Below are 23171 nucleotides of genomic sequence, written 5' to 3' on the forward strand. Positions count from 1 at the left end.
TACTAGAAAAATTACAATTCTATTTATGGAAATCAGAGTTTACGTAAACACTCATATTAATTATTAAAAAAAACGAAAAAATTTAAATTTAAAGATGTTTTGAAAGGCCCATCAACAATATTTATATCTTAATTATTGAAGACGATTATTATATTATATGACATTAGCGATTTCTAAACGAAAATCTGAAACAGAAAGATCAGAAAAGGATACGGTCACATCTAGGACTCTAATCCCTTGCCTTGCCGGGGCACCGCTCTACCAACTGAGCTAATGGGACCCTATCCCCTTCGGTCACATTTAACTGTATCATACTTCGAATAAGAACTTCCAACATTGTTTTCATTTTTATCACCCCACATTTTTTTATTGGCAACTATCTTTATGTATGATCGCAAGATTCAACCCGAACTAAATGCAATCTAGACAGCGTCTTTTTAGATAAACCTATCTTAATAAAAAAAATAAAATATGATTTTCGTTTAGAAATCGCTAATATTGTCTTCAATAATTAAAATATTACAATTTGAGGTTTTACTCAATAAAGTTATTCCAAAAAATAAATATTTATATCCCCTGTTTCCGAGAATATCTGTATAGTATACGAGAAATAGAGAGGTATTACAGCAGAGCTATCAGCGTTAAGCTCTGTATAAATTAAAGGAAAACTCATGTCGCCAATTTACATAAGGCCTGCCGACTCCTGGACTGAATCATTTGAGCTAAGTCTGGGCACATAGACACGCCCCAATACAAAACAGAGTTAAAGCATGGATAATTGATTGACATAATTGAATGACATTTTGGGCAAATATAATCTTTTTATGTTCCTTTCACAAGATCAAACTAATTTTCAGAGTTAAAACATTGCTTGAAATGGCTTTAGCAGTGTTTCATGGCCAGATCTGAACAGCCAGGAAACTTATGTCCACACTTAATGGGAATGGACACTGGCTTAGGGCAGTTGGGACCCTTAAGCGGTATTCACACCATAAAAATGGATTTCTATGGGTTGAAAAAATTACTCCCACAAGGGTAGCATAAAACACAATACGATGAATAAATCTATACGGAGAAAAATGAGAACAGCTAATTTATTAAAATTCTGTTAAAAACGTGATGGCAAGCCATTTTCTAATAAAATATTAGTCTATTGACAATATGTCGGAAAACGTGTTCATGCAGCTGCGCTTTTCCTGATAAATATAATGACGACGTATGAACACGTGTTCCGACATCATCATAACACGTTCGTGTTTTACTGATAGTTTGTTATGAAAACTGTCAATTCATTCGTTAAAGGCCTGCAGTCCCGTTTTTAACAGGAATACGAATAATTTGACCAGTTTTTTTAAAATAAATTAGCAATATTTTACAATCAGTAAGTTAACATACTCAACACATTTAATTCTTTGCCTAACGAAAAAATATATCAATGAAGTTTCATGATAAAAATATTTTTCACTCTGAATCGCACACAAAGCGCGATGACGTCATCTCAACCCACCACGTGATCCAAATAATCCGCCTCGGATCAATCAGCGATTTCTATGCGATCCGATCCGCCGATAATTCCTACCAGGGCGGCAAAAGTTACAAAAGGTTGCGGACACTTAAACTATGCTAGTCATTTTGCAAGGAGAGATAAAGGCTTAATGAATCGCGAAGGGAACAAAAGCGCGGCGGTCGCACAGGGATGAGAAAACTCCTCAAAGCGACCGAACGCTTTCTTCTGCGATCCGGGTAACAACTTTTGGCAATTAGGGAAAAGGAAACGGGGCCATTCTCTTAGAGTAATTTTTGGCAACTGACGAAGGTAAAGTAAATAATACGAAATTGAATATATTTTGGTAAGGTGTTTATTTAATCTGAGATGTTGTTGGGAAAATTGTGATGGGTCTTTTGTTTTGAATATCGAACGTTGTCAACTATTACTTCAATAGGAAGAACTCTCAAGTTTTATATATAATACCAGCTGACATGTACCAGCGTTGCTTGGGGTTAATAATGGTTTAGTGTTAAGTTTTAATTTGTACAATATTTTTAGGGTGGAAATAATAATATTCTAAAGAAATGAATACTTTACTTTTTATAAATTATATTTTTTTTTGTTTCACTTGATCGTTACGCCTTCCACCATTCACTTCTGTATACCAAATTGTTACTACAAAACAAAACTACATTATATCTAGTGTTCCGTCACGCCGATTTGCTTTTGACAGGCCGTGTGCTGACCAATATTACGGTCAGATTTTGAACTGTACAGTTTGAAATCACACACGTCAACTATAATCACAGAGGGCCGTAAGCCGAACAATCGCATCGAAACGTTCATCTCAGTTCATCTTGTAAAAACCAATGTGTGTACTATCGCCGGTTATTTATCGGAATAATCCCTTAAACGTATTTTATCGCAATTATCCCAATCCAATTCAACATAACGAGTGCTACCGTACAACGATCACCGTTCCAGTGCTGACAGATGATTCTCGAGATGCAGACTTCGTTCGCCACCCGGTAACCTGACTGTGAATTAACCTTACAAATTGTGTTATAGCATTCGCCTGTCATAAGCCATAGGCGTTATCCATGCTTTATCTGTGTGGAATAGCCCTTCAAAATACGGCTATCCCAACCCTTGGTCGTTCCTCGAACATCTAGTTTTATAAGACTCCGTTCCTCCGTACTCTCATTCCATCGCAGGGATAATGCGTTAAGTCTTATTCGGACGTCCCCGACTCTTTCTACCATTCATACAACTCTCTCAATACTCCCATAACAAACTAATGCACTAATAAGAACAAACTTTGAAATTTTAAGCGAAATCGGTCCAGCAGTTTTTGAGTCTAATTGAATAATTATCGTATGTAACTCTTACGAATCTACGTTGAAAATAGAACTTAAAACATGAGTGACTAAAAATGGTCGCTATCTCAGAAGGCAGCCATTAATAATCCACCCCAAAATACTTGATGAACCTACTCGGTATGTGCAAAAGACGGCGGTTCGTCTGATTGACAAGACCGATTGTCATCTTTAACGCACAGACGCAATGTAGGCATGTCTGTTATACAGATATTTTAATGGAGCCTGCTCGCAGGAGCTAGCAGCATTGATTCCCTGTGCACCGGTGCACGTACGCAAAACTCGACAAACACGAGCGAAACAACCGTAAACAGTTCACAATTGATGTTAGCTTCATGAGAACGGGTCATTTCTTCGACCCGTTTTTTTGTAAGTCGGTTCGCATGTGGAACGAGCTGCTGGCATCTGTTTTTCTTCCTTCATAATCCAGACCTCTTCAAGACCAGCACTGATAAACCCTTTCTACGGCCACTACCTTAACCCGCCTCACGCCACCCAACCGGGTGGCGATATGGTTCCCCTGTCTTTACACTGTACAGACGGTGTTTTACAGAGGACCCCCTCTGGTGAGAAAGTTATTTAATTAATTTGGACAAACATTATTAAGCTTATTTTTAATCCATGAAGGTTATTAGTATGGCCGTTATATTTGCCGGGAACATTTTCAAAAGTAAAAAAACTTTATCTTTTTATTAATTACATTAATGCCCAGTCAACCACAGGCGTAGGGTAAAGTTTTTCATTTAGTATAATCACAAATTAATTAGACAAGCAATGCTTGATAACGAGGCTACACTAAAAACCGGGTAATTACTAAAAGCACTTCAAATATTTAACATTAATTCATAGGCGGGTTGTAATGCCGTTTCAATAAATAATCCATTTCAAACGATTTTTTTGCGTGAATGTTTACAACTGCTCGTTTACATTTTAAATGTAGATATGATGTATTTATATTTTATTTATATTTATATATATGCAGTATTACTTTAATTATTACACTTTTAAAATAATATCATAATTCTCTAAAATAATATTAGATGTCCTTTTTTCTGCTTTCTTCTTTTTTTCTCTCCTCCTTTTTTCTATTATTTTTTTACAACAATTGTCTGTAAATTGTATTTTATTTTTCTTTGTTTAAAATAGTAATTAATTACGTTTCTCCACCTTTTTAACACGAGCGTTTGATCAAAGAAAAGGTGTGTTACTTTAATCTTTTCTGATATTTAAAAAAAAAACAACATTGTAATATGTATACATTATAACTGTACCTATTTAAACCAATAAATAAATAAAAAAATTAAATGATGAGAAAGGGTAGCCGTAGTCATTATACTTATTATTAGATTTCATGATGATAGGCAACCTCCGAAAGTAAAGGGAACCTGAAAGGTTATAACATTGTGATAGTTCGAATTATGTAGCGTAGATGACTCTAGTGCAAGTGGCTCATATAATGTATAGAGCTCTCCAAAAGACATTTATATTATATAGGTTCGCTCCCCTAGTTTAGAACTGACACTAGCTAGCAGTAAGATTTCTGGCGAGAGAGATTTTGAGAGCACACTGGAGAGGATGTTGGCCGTTCCTGATAAGAGTTCTAAGTCTAAATAAAGACTGTCTTTTGTTGTGAAGTAGGTGTAATTATTTACAAGAAACACTCACAACTCACGACAAACATGAAGTGCCTTTTTATTCATTACCGCACTATAGTCCAATGTACAAAATGTCTGGAGCCAGTGGGATTATAGCAACCTCAATTGGGGTATGTTATGATATTATTGCATGGACGAAATTACACATGGAGAGAATTACTCACTTGGAAAACTTAACTTAACCTAAGTTTTTTTCAAGTATGAAACTTTTAACACAATTTAAGTAGGTGAATTTAATTCTCCATGTGTAATTCCGTTCGTCTGTAATTTTGGCAGGATAATATTGGTCAGTGAAATTCACGCATGTGTAATTTTGTCCTGACACCGTTCTCGTTTTACCAGCAAGGTACTTCGAGTCTCCACCACTCTAGAGCGTGCTATTTTCACCATCAAGGTACTGCGAGTCTCCACCACTCTAGAGCGTGCTATTTTCACCATCAAGGTACTTCGAGTCTCCACCACTCTAGAGCGTGCTATTTTCACCATCAAGGTACTTCGAGTCTCCACCACTCTAGAGCGTGCTATTTTCACCATCAAGGTACTTCGAGTCTCCACCACTCTAGAGCGTGCTATTTTCACCATCAAGGTACTGCGAGTCTCCACCACTCTAGAGCGTGCTATTTTCACCATCAAGGTACTGCGAGTCTCCACCACTCTAGAGCGTGCTATTTTCACCATCAAGGTACTGCGAGTCTCCACCACTCTAGAGCGTGCTATTTTCACCATCAAGGTACTGCGAGTCTCCACCACTCTAGAGCGTGCTATTTTCACCATCAAGGTACTGCGAGTCTCCACCACTCTAGAGCGTGCTATTTTCACCATCAAGGTACTGCGAGTCTCCACCACTCTAGAGCGTGCTATTTTCACCATCAAGGTACTGCGAGTCTCCACCACTCTAGAGCGTGCTATTTTCACCATCAAGGTACTGCGAGTCTCCACCACTCTAGAGCGTGCTATTTTCACCATCAAGGTACTGCGAGTCTCCACCACTCTAGAGCGTGCTATTTTCACCACCAAGGTACTGCGAGTCTCCACCACTCTAGAGCGTGCTATTTTCACCATCAAGGTACTGCGAGTCTCCACCACTATAGAGCGTGCTATTTTCACCATCAAGGTACTGCGAGTCTCCACCACTCTAGAGCGTGCTATTTTCACCATCAAGGTACTGCGAGTCTCCACCACTCTAGAGCGTGCTATTTTCACCATCAAGGTACTGCGAGTCTCCACCACTCTAGAGCGTGCTATTTTCACCACCAAGGTACTGCGAGTCTCCACCACTCTAGAGCGTGCTATTTTCACCATCAAGGTACTGCGAGTCTCCACCACTATAGAGCGTGCTATTTTCACCATCAAGGTACTGCGAGTCTCCACCACTCTAGAGCGTGCTATTTTCACCATCAAGGTACTGCGAGTCTCTACTACTCTAGAGCGTGCTATTTTCAGTATGGAAATACAAGGAGAAAACTTACTGATACAAAATATTGTAATAATAAGTTATTAAAAATTTGGTCAAATTATTCGTATTCTGGTTAAAAGTGGGACTGCAGGCCTTTAATGAATGAATTCACAGATTTGCTAACAAACTATCAGTATAAGACGAATGTGTTATAAGAATGTCGGAACACGTGTTCAAAAAATTCTAATAATGTAGAATTTCGTCACTATATTTATGAGGATAAGCGTAGGTGTATGAACACTAGATCCGATATATTCTGAATGTGATAATATTTTATTTGGAAATGGCTTGCCATCACGTTTTTGACAGGATCTTAATAAATCAGCCACACTCATTTTTCTCCCTTTAGTTATAAAAGTAATATCTGCGAGTAGACATACCAAAAAGTTAGGTTAGGCCGGTTAAGGAATTCGGTAATAGACGGTTGCTCTTTAATGGTATTCAATTAGCTAGTTTTTAAATTAAAGTGTCACCAAATGAGCAGTCGAAGATAGAGAGATCTCCCGGCCGTGAAAATACCAGTAATAATCAACTCCGATGAGATCCGACCGTTCCACTAGAGAAGCAAAGAACAACAACTAATTCAAAGAAAAATATTCCGATGGGTATTCAAAAACAATTTTAGGCCTCACAGTCAAATTAATAAATTTGAAAAAACAAAATTGTAAAAGTTTCGGAATAATTTTAAAAATCCAATTACTCTCCTGTCGGAGCTAAGCTCTGTAAGGTCAGACTTAATCTCTTAAAATGTGACGCGGAAATTATTGTGACGCTTAAAAACACTGGAAATTGCTGAACATTTATCTGAAACAAACGCGAATGACGTTAGAGTAATGAAAATAACAAACAAATAATAAACGTTGGTTTTTCAAGATTAAACTGCTTTGGAAAAGTTTTCAATTGTTTCGAATAGCATACGTGTAACTACCGTTAAACAAAAGTCAAATAAAACACATGTCAGATGGATTTTCGTTTTCTCTTTGTAAGGATTGTTCATTTTCATTGGCCTATGCAAAAAGAATTATTAATAAATACTTAATAATATCTCTGCCCTTGGGGTGAATGTTTATCACAAAATTGTCTGATATCTAAATATAATATAAGGGAATAAAGAACTGACAAATCAAAAACATTTTGAGATGCAAAAATTTGAGATATTTTCGAAAATTAAATTGAGCATCAGAACATTGTTACATTCTGTAAACCCCAAAGATTGCGACAGGTTAAACACGTTGAAAATCATATTACAGGACCGGCGTAGAAGAATCTAATTACACAGTAAGTTGATACGCGTGTAAAGCAACAACAAAAACAAAAAACAAGAGAAAATAACATTTGAGTCGAGTGAAAACGAGAGATTCAAGAAATTTTGTAAATTTCTGAGGGCTATCGCTAAATGTCGGGAATCTTGCCACTGCAGTGGATGTTACTGTTACATAGTCGACAATTTCGAACACAAGATGTTTGGAGAAGGTTATTTTGTTTATTTGGAAAGAAATATGAAAAGTTTCAGGGTTTCGTACTATTATGAAATCTCATCTATACAATGATTGATATTTGTTTTGATTGTGGCTAAAAGGGAAGATTCTACTCGGTTATTTATAATTTTGGCGAGCATTATTTGTCCATAGGCCAAATCCAACCCTCGAATGTAACACCGTGATGTTGAGAAATATTAGCGTGAAATGTTAGAAAAACGCATTAAAAATATCAATTTTGAACGTCTAGCAAGCTGGAGGTCGCGGGTTTAAATCCCGGCGTGCGCAAGTAAATTTCATTTGATTTATTTTAGTTTCCCAAATTACTCATTAAATTATGCGGTATATTTGCGGCACGTTCTAGAGTGGAAGATACTCTCAGTATCGCCTCGGTGTAAGACCACCATTCATAATTGAAACGTTGCTTGAAATGGCTTAGGCCATGTTTGGTGACCAGATCTGAATAGACAGGTACTTCCCCAACTTACTCTTTCTCATCTCCTCCCCCTAGCTGCCACCTTGAGCCTCATAACATACCCATATTGGGGATGCCATAGTCTCACTGGCTCCAGACGGTTAGGAGCAGTTGGGACTCTTGTGCGGTTTACCTTAAAAAAAAATTACAACACTAAAAGCGTTAATTGGGTTACTAAAATACGTGGTACTTTTGTAAATCGTGACCATGCAAAAAAGGAGTAGATGCAGTAAGAAAATATTATGCAATTCCAGTAAATAGCCGCCACTCCGAAATGAAATATATTTGTAAAAAATATAGAACATTCAACATAAATTCTGATGAAAAGGCAATATCTACGTAATAGAAAACACCAAAGAATTCAATAAAATTGTAGTTATTTCCTAACATTTCAGCGTATTGTGTTATTATCAGAAAATAGCCGATTCTTCCATTCCAGGCCAACAGCATAATAAATTTAATACCCATTAGGCAGTGTGTTTATTGTTAACCGAGGAAAATCAATATGACCTTAAAATTGCAGTAAAAATAGATTGTTCACCAAGAGGTAAGAAAAATCAACGGAATTTTACTAGAGTACGAAAACGTTCAGCTTTATTTAATGTTTTAAATTAAATGATTTTTTACATTAAAAATACTTTTTAGATATAACATACTATTCTAAATGAAGATTGAACTCTTCAATATAAATCCAATAGATGTACATAGTAAATTAATATTTAAGAAAAAATAAAACAATTATTGCAAATATCCACAATTGAAAGAACGTTAATTTGGATAAAAATAATTTTAATGTTTTTTCATGTGAAAACTGCACAATTGTCCTAACTGCACTACACTATCCGGACTATGGCATCCCTAATGGGGTAAGTTGGGAGGCTGAAAGCAAAAGCAAATGGGGAAGAGGAAGGTCAGGAAGTACCTGACTACTCAAATCTGGTCACTTGAAGTTCATTTGAAGCAACGTTTCGATTCTGAAGATGGTATTTTGAGTGGTGATCGGATAAATCATCACATATTTAAAAAGTTATATAAAGTCATGGAAAGTGATGAAACTAAAACTTTATCAACTGGGTTAAGTAGGTTAGGTTAAAAAAATTTCATCGTATCTAATGACTTCATATCACTTTTTAAAAGTGTGTTGAATTGTCACTGTGTTGAGTTATCATGGAACCCTTTTGAGTGTATCTAACACTCTGACACATTTTGACTTTACGGCAGTGTATATGCGGAAGTGTGATGTATGCTTAAAAAATCATCACAGCATTACTAATAACTAATAAGTCGTCATCAACGTGAGTTTTTATCGCGTGATAAACTCATACTTTAATATTGTGTTTCATTTAAAAGGAAATGTAAAACGGCGTAATAAAGTAACTCCTCTTTGGAGAGAATTTATTATCTACAATGTGTCTCTCTATCTTCGCAATAATAAAATGCATTTAATGATAAGCATTTATCATCGCCCGTGTCTGCTCAAAGCGGGTTGTTGTATTCAAATGTACAAGGTAACTGGTAAATTAAGCGAAGTACTTGAGAGGAACAGCTGCGCGGCCTTTTTCATACAAAACATACATTTATATTTGAGGCCAAAGTACCCAATCAATATATTTTTTAATCAGAAATATAGTAAATATCTAATAATCTAATGTGCTACTTTCATTATTTATTTTTTCAATTGTAAAATGTTCGCCATTAAATAATTAATTTTTTCATGGTAACTTCCAGACGTAATAGAAATATACCTTTTATTATATCAAATTATCAAATTATGAAATAATACAAAATTAATCAATTAAAATTTAATTCTATACGCCGGGATTGCTAGCAGTGGCCACTCGTGACTTTTTGATGTACTAGAGTGCTAATATTACAAAAAAAATGCATTATTGATGTTGTTATAACCGAAAACGAATTTTTTCAAAAATTCGATTTTTTGTATTGAAATTTTCACGAAATTTCAGTTTGGTCGTGGGCCGCACATCATTTTCAGCTACAACATCATCAATAAAGCCATTTTTTGTAATATTAGCAATCTAGTACATCCAAAAGTCATGAGCAGCCACTGATTGCTAATTGCTAGTCGATTGCTTGATCAAGGCCATAGAAATATATATATACAGAAGACGACCTCTTTTGAAAAGCCGGTCGAATATTTCTGACGCTTGATGTATCAGGCCTAAAAGGTGTTCTATCGACATGAAAACTTGAATTATTTCTGGTGAACCAGAGTCCTGTTTCAAGGCAACAAAAATTCTGGTCACATTACCTATGCATCAAGAACTATTCAGCTAACTATGTTTACTTTCAAATATCTCTCCTACCCCTTGCTCGAATATTTAGTAGCAATTACCAGACAAACCTTTCTCAATAATGTAAGCAGCACTAAAAGTGTTGAAGACTCGTGAACGCGAAAAGTACCATTTATGAATTTACGGACTAAGGTAGCATGAAAGGTCCCAAGAGAGAGGTATGCGGTGTTCTATCCTGTCAGCGTACTGGAAGTAGTGAGGATTATTTAGGTTCACAACAAAGTAGCAAAATTTAATTTACTTAATTGAAATGTTGATAATTTTTGTATCAGTATTGATATGTGAATACGCACAAAAATCGAGAATGTAATGAAATAGCCGTTTTATTTATTCATTTAATATTATGGAAACAAACAATACATTGATTACATTGAAGAAACAACCTATGATATCTTTCCTGGTAATGTCTCATAAATGTGGTATGTATATTCAGTAATGACCGGGTGACGTGTGTAGTGTATAGGTGTGTGTATGTGTGAGTGTGCGTATATATATGTGCATTGAAGAGTTTATAATATTATTGACACTATGCCACTTTTAAATTTGGGCAGTGAATCCGAAAAAATGTCGATTTTACAATTTAGACAAATATTATTGAATCTACGAAGAGCACGATTAATTGGGGAATTAGACACTACATTTGTTTTGTAATTGAGGAGTGTTTAATAGAGCACATAATTCGTTTTCATAAATATAATATTTAATATTAAATAGAGTTGGATATAATTTTATTATATTGTAATATTAATTTTCATAGATTAACCTTTGCTAAGCAATGAACTACCAGTGTCCACATACGAGTTAAATCATCACCAAATAAAATATAAATACTAGTTCTTGTGTAAAAAGAAGTTCTCGCTTCTAAAAAGTGTTTCTAATTTTCTCTTATTTAATAAGAAATTTTTTATCTGAAATCATAAGATTTGGGATAGCGAACTTATACCTCCTTACTTATTATAAACCGTATTTTTATGTAACATTTTGTTTTATTTCAAATAAGGAATTATAAAATTTGTCCAAAGAAACGTATCTCAATGACAATTCTATTTCAAACTTTTTTCTGTCAGGTAGGTACCACAATATTGAAAAAATTAGAAAATCAAAATAAACACGAATTCACATTCGAAAAAAGAAAACGTACAATACAAAACGGACGACTTAAAACAGGACTCCGTTACGCTGAGTCAATCAATTTATTTGTGAAAATATTAATTTGTTCATAATTGTTTATCTATTTTTTTGATTTTAATACAAATATACAGTTTTATTCCTAGGTTGATGAAATTTTGTACACTTGACCTTCAAAACAAAGGGAATGTAATTATCTACATTAAATTTCGAAAAAAAACTCAGTGTTAAGCCGAAGAAACGCTGAGGACTTCAGCTAGATACATATATTTCACAAAAAATGCTGTTGACGAAAAATTTCCATGATAACTGGCCTATAACGAGTTGGGAAAAAACATTCGAAATTCAAAAGCTCGATTTCGGTCGCACTATATAATACTCTGCAATAACCGCTATAATTAGTGGGTACTTACATCATTACAGGCAGAAGGCTCGGTCATTTTTCACGAAGAAAACGATTAGTACCCTTCAGTTTTTCATAAGAGAGATATTAATCTGAAATATACGAAACCACGAATGGTTCGGAAAGCCGCAAATGAAACCCCACGTATGTACTTAATAATAATACTTCCTCATATATCGTGAACAATAATTCAAGGGATTAGTCAATCAAAGGAATAATATAATGGGCATGAACTTAGCTAGGGCCTTATCAGGTAATGCCTAGTTTTGTAGGTTTTTAAAGACGATTGGTTTGGTTATCTGGAGCAGTAAAACTCTTGAACGGTGAGCTCTAGCGCCATCAAATTGTATTAATTATCATTGTCGCCTTGGTTAAAGCCTGTATTTAATTTTTTAAATAACTTACTATAATCTCTGCGACAGGATCCTGGGCATCGGATCCAGAGGGCGCGGGTTTACAAATTTATTAGAAATAATAAAATAGTATTTCTCTAAAGTCCAAAGTGGCAGATAGACTCAGTATCACCCTGGTGAAAGACAGCATTCAGAAAAGAAAATTATTTGCTTTACACAAGTTTATTTATTTTTTATTTTTTAATTGATACATTGGAAGTTTTTTTTATCAAAATATATTTGGTAATGTGAACCTCACTGGGTAGTTACCATTTTAGAAGTTTATGTGAGAAATTGCATTGACATCATGTTAAATTGTACGAATTTAAATGAAATAAAATAAAAGAAAAAAATAAAGTAAAAGAAAAAATATATATTAAATGCTTTTATTGCCTGTTATTTGTGGTGTCTTTGTCCAAAGCGTGTGCTTATAGACGGAGTTTTTATGTTTTGTATGTACGCTCGTCTAACTGGTCTATTAGTGTTAGTTTGTGTTTTTTTTTTTTCAAATTTAGTTTTTTCGTAAAAAATCGTTAACTAAATAGAACACGTTATTTTCAAACTTCACTTTTGTTTTCGGTAATGAATTAATGCAAATCTTGGTAGCGGAAATTCGGCCACTTCTCGATATTCGATCGCGCTGACTGGTCGAGCTGATTTGACTGAGGATTAAACCTTTCTCCCCAAGGACTGGCTCTTAACTGCTATGAGCTTTTAAAACTTTAAAAAAGTGGTTTGACCGAGGAATGAACCTTCCTCTCCTGATATTGGATTCAACCCCAACAACTGAACCAAATCCCGATAGGGTAGAACTTTATTTATTTTGTATTTGAACTGCTGTAATGTCATCTAACTTCAAAGAAATGCCTAAATATCCGCATGTGCATGTATTATATATGCGTGATTGCCACCATATTATGCATTGTTTTTTTTATTTATTTATTTTATTATAAGAACTTGTTGAACATTTATACATATTTGTGATAATTCATCCGCCATGCTAGGGATGTCCCTGTGTTATTATGGCGGGTGATGTTTACAGATTGGATTTATAAAATAAGTTAATTATATGTTATAAAGTTATGCAAATTAGATTAAAATATAAGTTAATTAGATTATACAATTAAATTAAATAATAAGTAAGTAATAAAACTATACAAATTAAATTAAATTAAAAGTTATTAAATTATACAAATTTCATTGCATTACAAATATTAAAATCATGGTTTCTAAATGTATTTGTAGTAATAAAAATAGTATTAAATATTAATAATAATTGATAATTAGTTGATAAAATTATAATGTAATTTAATTTATGTACCAATTTTTATATATTGTGGTCTACAAGTGAACTTATCCATTTTGATATTAGTTTTTTAAATTTATGGGGTTGGGTTTCGGTTTTTAAGTTTTCAGGGAGAAGGTTAAATATTTTGGGAGCTAGGTACATGAAATGTCTTCGAGCTGACGTGGTATGTAGTGTAGGTACGTTGTAGTGTCGGTTGGTTATTGTTCTGGTGGTGTAATTGTGGTGTACGAGGATTTTTTTCTTATATTTGTACAAAAAATGCATTAGAGTAAATTTTATGTGGAGTTGCCTGTTTGTTGTATGTTTAAGACATTGTATTCAGTGAAGAGTCGAGTGGAGGAGTATCTTGTCGGTCGCTTGTTGATAGCACGTATTATCGTTTTTTGGGCTTTTTGTAATGGATCAATAAGATAATGTGCACAACCGCCCCAAATTATGATGCCATATGCTAATTGGGATTGGCAGAGAGCATAGTAGACTGTTTTCAGTATTGTAGGAGTAAGAATATTTCTTAATGTTCGAAAAACATAACAGAGCTTGCGAATTCGGGGAGTTAGGCTGGCTAAGTGCTGATCCCAACGAAGATGATGATCAATTAGGACCCCTGGGTATTTTATATGGTATACTTTTTCTAAGTTTGGGCAAGTACAGGAAGAATAAGGTCTTGGACAAGAGTGAATTGTTATTTTCTGATTGTTAGTAGGTTGGGTTGCAACAGATAGACTGAAGGTTAGGAATTTTGTTTTACAAGCGTTGAGGGTCAGGAGATTATCATCTAACCAATTCTTTACAAGGCCTATGTCGTGTTGAGCTATGTCAAATGTTCCTTTCCAGTTTTTATGACGAGCTATGAGAACAGTGTCATCTGCAAAGGATATTAGTTTTCCGGTTATGGGTAGGTAACAGAGTTTGTTGATGTAAATGAGGAACAAAATAGGGCCTAGGACACTCCCTTGTGGGACTCTGAATTGAATTTGTAGAGGGTTACTTTCAGCTGTGTTGTTATTTTTTACAGTTTGTGATCTACCAGTTAGGTATGAGGAGAACCAGTTAAGAATTGAGTCCCGGATGCCTATTTGAGAAAGCCTTTCTAGGATTATGGGGTGGGAAACCGTGTCAAATGCTTTGGCTAAATCTAAGAATATGGCTAGGCAGGAATCGCCTTCATCCAGGCTATTAGAGATGTTCTCAGTCAAATCTAAGATTGCAGATTCTGTACTAATTTTTTTTTTTGGAAGCCAAACTGATTGGGCGAGAGAATCTTCTGGGTTTCCAAATGGGAGATAAGTCTACTTTTGACAATTTTTTCGATGATTTTTGATAGGACACTTAGCATCTGCCTTTATCAGATGATCCATATTTACAATTTTATGAGTAGGATTACTGGGCTCAGGGGGAGGAGATTTTGAATTTTGTAATTCTAGGATGGTTGAGTAGTGGTCTGTTACAGTAGATTCGAATACAATTGATTTAGCAGATCGCTTTGTTCTGACCATGATGTGATCTATGCATGTCTTAGTAGTGAATGTGACTCGGGTAGGTATGTTGATGTATGGTATATCGTCATCGACAACGAGTCTATCTGGTTAATTTCCACTTCCAAGATTTACATTCAATAATTCACTAAAACAGAGGTGAAATTCAAATACATGTATTTAAAAACAATTACTTAGTTTTAACACCACGAGGCATTTATTAATTTTTCAGGAGTGGCGGCGTCATTTAAAATTTAACAGTTAATGTCATGAAGCTATGAAAAAACGTGGATAAAACGACACCCGCTCTACGTCTAAATATAAAGGCGACACAAGACCCTAATAACATTGGTTTGCGCGAGGCTCACATTCTAATCAATTTTAACGATTTCGTTTTTCAAACTATAATACTTTTTTCAGACCGATACTTGGGGATGTAAGTTATTTATATTTAAAATTAATAAAAACAGTACCTCACCATTCAAATATTTTACGTCAAATAGTTTTTGAAAATTATTAAACGTTTTTCAACTGTAAAATTAGCGGTAAGCTTCAGATTTTATTTTTCTAGGCGATGAATTATTAATTTGACAATGCGTTAATTCAGAAACACTGAGTTTTTAGTAATACTTTGATAAGAATTAATTCAAATAAACCCCGCGGAAAGATCAATTTTCTAGGGCTGCTCGGGCAAATTCTACCGTAGGGCTGTCCAATACGCAGGGCCACAGGCCGAATATTTTTTAGACGCCTTCACTAGAATTTTTAGATCACCAAATGGCAAATTCGACCGTAGGTCCATCCAATACATCGGGGCCTGTTGGAAGTAAGAGCTTCACAGATGCACTCACAGATGGCAGTGCATAGAGCTTGCGTGGAAGTCCAGAAGATGGCAGCTAGTGGCCAGTAGTCGCCAGGGCCAGTGAGAATGCTCCCAGACAAACTTACTGTTCCCAGATCTCATATAGCCAGCTTCTGGTTAGGTCGACTATCGAGTTACCATTGTAATACGCGAAGTATTAATAAATCCCTGATTTATCACAAAGAACCAATTATTTATAATCTCCTTCCACGACGAGTTGGAGAACTGTTTGTTGGAACACAACAGGGCCGAAGATTTTAGGGTATTGTGTCGAATAGGTTAAACCCACACCCTATAACAGAATTAAATAATAATATTGCGTATCACTCTTTCACCTTATTACATTACTTACGACTTTAAAAGTTCATAAATTGGCTTCGACATTGAATTCAATTTAGTAAAGTAATAATGGTCGGGCCTGAAAAACATAACTTTAGGGCCGGGCCTAATAACGTTAGTCCTATCAAAAGGTACCCTGAAGTTTTGGTTGCATGCTTTGTATGAACAATACTGGAAAAAGAAAACATAAAGTAAATTATTATTATATCGCTTGAAATGGAGGCTTTAACTTTTTACGGAAAATTAACTTAAAAACATATGGCGACTTATTCAATGTTTGTTAAGTAACTTAACAACGGATTATACTCACCAAATTGTATACGCATAATGTATGTTTGAGATTATTTGGTCGTTAGTGCATATTTGAGTTTTTTAAACATTAACTCGTCAGGCTAATTTGTTCGCTTTTCGGAACAGCTCATATGGTCTCATAGAATCGTTGTCTCCCTTACTCTCATGGTGAGAAATATATATAATAAACGGTGTTAGAAAGAGAAAACACTACTCTTTATATTCAAATCTAATGTAAAAGTTCCAACCGCAATTTGAATTTTTTATTAATTATTTTTATATGAAACGACAATAAAGCGAGGTGGCAGTAATGTTTGTAATACATTTGTTTAATAAAATGTGTTTTATTTTTGTTATCAGTAATTTTAGTTCAGTGTTTAGACGATAAAACGCAAAGAAAGCCATTATTAAAACTTTTTTTATTGATTTATAAATTTTAAAATTTAAAGCATTACGTTTATTTCTAATAATAATTTGAGGGCGCATTTCAGCACCTATCAAAAACAGTTATTAGTTTTCGGATCCGTTCAGAAATATTACCATGTAGGAGGGAACATTAATTTTATTCACCTGTCGAAAATACAGTTTATGGAATGTTTACGAAGCAACACACGGCACTCAGATAAGCAGGCGAAAACGTACACCGAACAGTTATATGCTTTATGACTAATAATAATACACAATATCTAAGCTGAGTGCAAACAGATAAGAAAACGTTATATTACTTCACAATGTTGGAAGCCAAAAGGGTAAAATTTTATTTGAGAAATAATTAAATGGTTCGCCATTTAAATATTTGGTTAGCAAGAAAAAACACCAGTTAAATCATTTGGACATCATACTATGTTTTTGACGGCAGTGAAAAATATCAGACTCAATAGTGGTTAGGTTAGGTTAGAGGTTGACATTATTTGCTGATAAATCTTGTTCTACAGGGTTTTCCAATAAGAGGTGTTATTTTGATATTCAATCGTAACAGAGCAATGGTTTCGTTGCTTGTGTGACAAGTAACCCCGTCTTGTTGAAAGTAAACGTTGTCCAGATCAATACGATCCAACTCCGGCCATAAAAAATCATTAATCATCTCTCGATAGCGCAATCCATTCACCGTAACTGTTGCTCCAGCCTCATTTTCGAAAAAGTATGGTCCAATGACTCCGCGGGACCATAAACCGCACCAAACAGTCACACGTTGAGAATAGAGAGGCTTTTCAACAATAATTCTTGGGTTTTCCGAGCCCCAGATGCGACAATTTTGCTTGTTGACGAAGCCACCGATGTGGAAATGGGCCTCATCACTCAAGATGATTTGCATTTGATTCACTCAAGTGAATTTTAATAATTTCAATGCGTTGTGAAGCGTGTATCATTTTTATTAGTCGTATAGTTTCTACTTGTCAAATGTCAAAAAATGACAGCTTCAAAAGTAACATCTACCGAAATAGTTGGCTATTCAAAATAACACCTCTTATTGGAAAACCCTGTATTTGCTGACGAAAACCTCAATATTACGCATTAAAAGATAACTTTTTTTTAATTCACTTGAATTGTTAACACTCTCAATACCGTTTGCTTATTAGGTGGGGCCGTTCAGTACCTAGAATGCCCGGTATCAAAATGGGTCGACGCCAAGACATTAAATACTACTACTTTTAAAAAAGTAACTTCTTCGCTAGTTGGTGATCGTGATAGGTGTTGAAAATTTGTTTTTCATGCTTTCGAACGTAATAACACAATAAGTTCCAGGAGTCAGCCTCGGCATTTTTCAACTTTTGTGATGCTGTAAGAAGAATATGCGAAAAAATGAAAAAGTGGAAGCATATACTAAATAAGGCAGATCAATTCAAAGCGTTCTCACGCCTTATTAACGACGTTAGTTTTTCTCAACACCTTTATTGCAATGTCAGCAAACTTGCGGATACACTGCCCTCTTTCCAGTGTCTTCTTCTGTAAACACTGCATTCCGAATTTCTACCAACATACCTTGAACAATTGTTTTTAAGCGCTGAAAAAATTTAATTATTTTAAAGATTTATTTATTTATAGTTTGAATTTAGAAAGTGTTAAAAATTATTACATTAATGGAATTGCCATTGGGAAGTGCATGAGTATTTTTTAGATAAGTCTTTTTATAAGCCCAGAAAAAATAGTGTATAAGGCCTATGAAAACTGCTTAAAAGTTCAAAATCTCCGCCTTACGAACCCTTTTTCAGATATGGTTTTATTGTATAATGTGGCAAATTAATTTATTTATAAAATGATCGAAAAACATTTAAATATTTTTGCCTGAACATCCACAAAATAAAATAAAAGGCACTTTTTGGCCATGTTTTTTTTCTTGCATAAATCAAAAAACGTGAATGGTGTTAAGCGGGAATTTAAGCCTTATCGCCATCTACGTAAGGTGTGTTATTGATAGCGGCTCGATTCAAAATATTACACGACGTAGTGCATCGCCTCAACAATAAGTTATAACTATTAAGAAAAAGAAAGAAAAAAAACATCAACATTTTTCAAATAACTATCAATCAAATATCAAATAAGTTCTTCCACTGCCAGTTTTAATTCGGTCTAAAGGTGTTAATTAATGGGCCTCGGAGAACTTTTTCGGAGAAAGTTCAATAGGTCTTTTGAACTTTAAACCTTCCTCATCAGTTCTATACCTTCCTGCGCTGCGTCAGAGTTGGTTTTAGAACTCTTTTTTGCACTGCTGAATTCCCCTTTAAGTTAAAAATGTTTTTATTTTACAATGTAAGCATGTTCGTATGCTGGTCGAACGATAAAGGTGACACACGAATAATCTAATCCTCACCTGTTATCACTGTCATTTTTTACCTAGTTATCATGAACTTGATAACAGATAACAGCAGGTGGAGCACCATTACACCTAATATATCTAACATGCTCGATACACCACGTTTTGTGTCGCTTGACGGCTGAAACTGAGTACTTAGGACAAGTTGTTTTACAGAATTTGAACAATTCATCAAATTTCGAAGATAAATTACCAGTTCTTTTATAAAATTAGTATAGTACAGTTGCTTCACAGACTGAAATAATAACATAACTGGATTAGAACATTCACACAGTACTTGAAAATTAACTTCGAAATTCGATCAGTTCTTCAAATTCTGTGAAAAATTGGCCCTTAATATTTTTATAATGATCACATGCACGTGTTTACGAGAAAATGTGCATATTTTTTATTAACATAACATAACATAAAATGGGTTTGGATCAATAGCGAAAGAAGTTATAAATTTATAAATTATCATATCGTGAATACCGCACAAGAGTCTCAATTGCTCTCAACCGTCGGGAACCAGAAAGACTAAGGATTCCCTAATTGGGATATATTTTGTGACTGAAGGTATTGGGGAGGGGAAGGAGATGGGGAGGACGAAGGTGGGGAAGAACCTGGCTGTTCAGAACTGATCACAAAACACGGCTAAAGCCATTTTAAGTGACGTTTCAATTCTGAATGGTGTTCCTTCACTAGGGCGACACTAAGGACGGGTTGTTTCGAAGAATTTGAACAATTCATCAAATTTCAACGTTCATTTCCGGGTTCTGTGAAAGTTCTATTCAAGTTCTGTTATTATATCATTATAGGCTAGTTGCTTGACAAAACTGAAATTAAAACAACTTGAAAAAATCTTTCACAGAACTGGAAAATGAACGTTGAAATTTGATGAATTGTTCAAATTCTCCGAAACAACCCGTCCTAAGAGTTTCTTCAATCTGAAACATGCCGCAAAATTTACCTACTATATTATTTTATTCTAAATTAATTGTGAAAAAACACAAATTGATTCAATAAAATAATCGGGTTCCAGCGTTAAGTCCTCCATCACGGCACAAGCAACGTTTTACGCTTACTGTGATGGTAGGATATTTTCAAATATTGTCAGATTGTTTGTAACTCGGGAACGTTTATCTTTATATTTAAAGAAAATAAAATTAATTGCGCACGCCGGGATTTGAACACGCCACCCCCGAATCCGTAGCCGAGAGGCTTACCCTTATACCACGGAGACAGTTAAACATACTGGAAATGGGAATGCCATTGTCCCACCGGCACCGGGCAGTTGAAAGCAGATCAATATAAAACATAAAATTAAAACAAAAAACTTTTTTTTTAACAACCTTTAGTTACTTTCATTATTCCATTAAATGACAATAAATAAGAAGAAAAGGTTTGAGGGAAACCCATTATAATTAAAATGTATTACTCGTGGTTCAGAAAAATGAGTTCGGCCGATTCGTCCTTCACAGGTGTGAAAATCGAATCGATACAACACATTATTTTTACACGGTAAATTCCATTTGGGTCATATTGTCACGTAATGTGTGAACGCAAACAATAAAAAAATACGTGTCAAAATATTGATAGAAATGCCAATGTTTATATCGTATGCAGGTTGTAATGCATTTTCTGTAACTTGTAGGTCAATGCAACAATCTTCAGCTCGCAATGTCATTCCTATCACGAGTTAGAGAGTCTTGTAACCTCTATTTATCTACATGAAAATGAAACATTTTTTATACACCACTTTTAAATGTTCATTTTCATATAATTAGAATGAAGCCACAAAGTAATTTAGCAACTATTGAAGAAGTGTATTTCTATAAATTTCTTAATTTTTTTTTTCCATTCATTTCCTATATGTTATTAAAATGAGATCAAATAGCTGACACATCTCAGCCTAGTGAGGTAGTTTATACAAAAAAATGTATTTATCTTGGTTAATAAATAATTTTTAAAAAGTTGTCAAAAAATAAGGTGAGACAGATGCCATTTTCTTCAATAATTATTGAACGAGATATTTTTGTTATATTTAATTATTGAAGACAATATTAGCGATTTCTAAACGAAAATCTGAAACAGAAAAATCATAAAAGGATACGGTCACATCTAGGACTCGTATCCCGGAAAGACAAGGGTCCTGGGTTCGAGTCCTAGATGTGACCGTATCCTTTTCTGATTTTTCTGTTACAGATTTTCGTTTAGAAATCGCTAATATTGTCTACAATAATTAAATATTACAATTTGAGGTTTTACTCAATAAAGTTATTCCGAAAAATAAATATTTTTGTTATGTTTTAAAAGAGGTCGGGTAGCCGGGTAGAAAAGTACTTAAATTGATGCAATTGATGTAAATGATTAAATCAATTGGCTGCAAATTATAAATATATTTGAAGTTTTCGTGTGTTATTGTTAATTCATCAAATGATATCTACTTCTATTAATAATTAAATCGTTGATTAGATCTAGGAAAACTAGGTGTTAGTAGGAGGTATCAGGAAGATTTTTTCAGTAAAACCCTTTGTACGGGATTTTACATAATTTTTTTTATGTCTATATACACCTATGCGTAAAACAAACCTGCGCACATAAACCTTCACTGCATTTTGCTAATGCATTAATCAATTAGCATTAGGGGTTACAAGTGCAATCAGCCTGCAGCCCGAAGTATGAATAATAATTCTCATTATTCCCTCGGCCAGTCGCCCAGTCCGGGTGCATTTTGATTGCACATTCAGAATTGAGTGGACTCGCAGTGCAATGGGGGCGGCGAATACAGTAATAATAATTTGCACAAATTGCTGGCGAAATATGGCCTTGTTTGAGATCAAATTATAGGTCGGTTTCAGTCGCAAACCAGCAGATATGGACACCAATCGTTGCAGTTTATATCGATGTGCTTTATACCCGGATATCAATTAAATCCGCACAAAATAAACAGAACCATCAATTCAACCATTGTTTTGTGAATACCGCGCAAGTGACCCAATTACCCGGAGCCAGTGGGATTATGGTATCCCCAATAAGGATATGTAGTAAGGCTGAAGGGAGTGGGAACTGGAACAAAAGATACTTATGAAAAATCAAACTTGGATTATTTCAAAGGTCAAGATGTGTTCTACACGCAGAATTTAATTAAAACATCTTAAATATTTCAAAGTAATCAAATTTTCAAACAAAAAACAAATGATTTTGCATTATTTCGTGGTGCGTCGCCTTTTTCCCAAATTCTACCAATCTATAACAAGTTTTTCTTTAACTCTTCTTTCGTTTTTAAGTTCCAAAATAGTATATTAAAGTATAAGTGGTTAAACAGGTCTTTAAAACACGCGCGATTTTTCGAGCACGACGGCGTAGCCGAGTGCTTGAAATAAAGCAAGTGTTTTAAAGACCAGTTATCCACGAATACTTTACGCTATTTTTTTTTATTGGTACACTTTGAAAACATAAAATATTGATATTATTATTAAAAATTTGGAAATAAGAACTATTAATGAATTCGTGATGTGACATCATAATATCTTGCTGTCATGGAAATGAAAAACACAAACATTAATTTGCAATCGGTCACATAAGATTAATAGTTGACATCACAGTTTTTACTAGTTATTGTGTGTTGTAAAATGAGTTCTAACATTCATAATTTAAATACCAAAGCAGCATTTAAGCGGGTTGCAGACCAAGAGCTAAGCTAAGTTAGTTTAGCTTAGCTCGCGTAGCTGAGGTGATTCTCCATACTTGTGTGCAGACCGCAAACTATGTAAGCTAAGCTATGTGAACTACCCGAAATATGCGAAGCTAAGTTGGTTGTGTATGCCGGCCGATGCTAACTGAGCTAAGCTGGCTCGCCCGCCTCACCCCTCGCGCTCCCCTTTGGCTCCTTTCGTTAGTGTTGTCGAGTCTTTCGCTTAGTTGTTGATGTGCA

The 23171-nt window shown here is 34.7% G+C and overlaps 1 protein-coding gene across 3 annotated transcripts in view; it reads right to left on the reverse strand.

Annotated features, from left to right (window-relative positions):
- LOC149413694 (neurobeachin-like) overlaps positions 1-23171 on the reverse strand; it is a 423308-nt gene that overhangs the window by 376412 nt on the left and 23725 nt on the right. The gene's annotated exons all lie outside the window — the stretch shown is intronic.

This window comes from Hesperophylax consimilis, chromosome 21 (genome assembly GCF_061612785.1).
Source record: "Hesperophylax consimilis isolate HC1 chromosome 21, BYU_Hcon_1.0, whole genome shotgun sequence".
Classification (NCBI taxonomy): domain Eukaryota; kingdom Metazoa; phylum Arthropoda; class Insecta; order Trichoptera; family Limnephilidae; genus Hesperophylax; species Hesperophylax consimilis.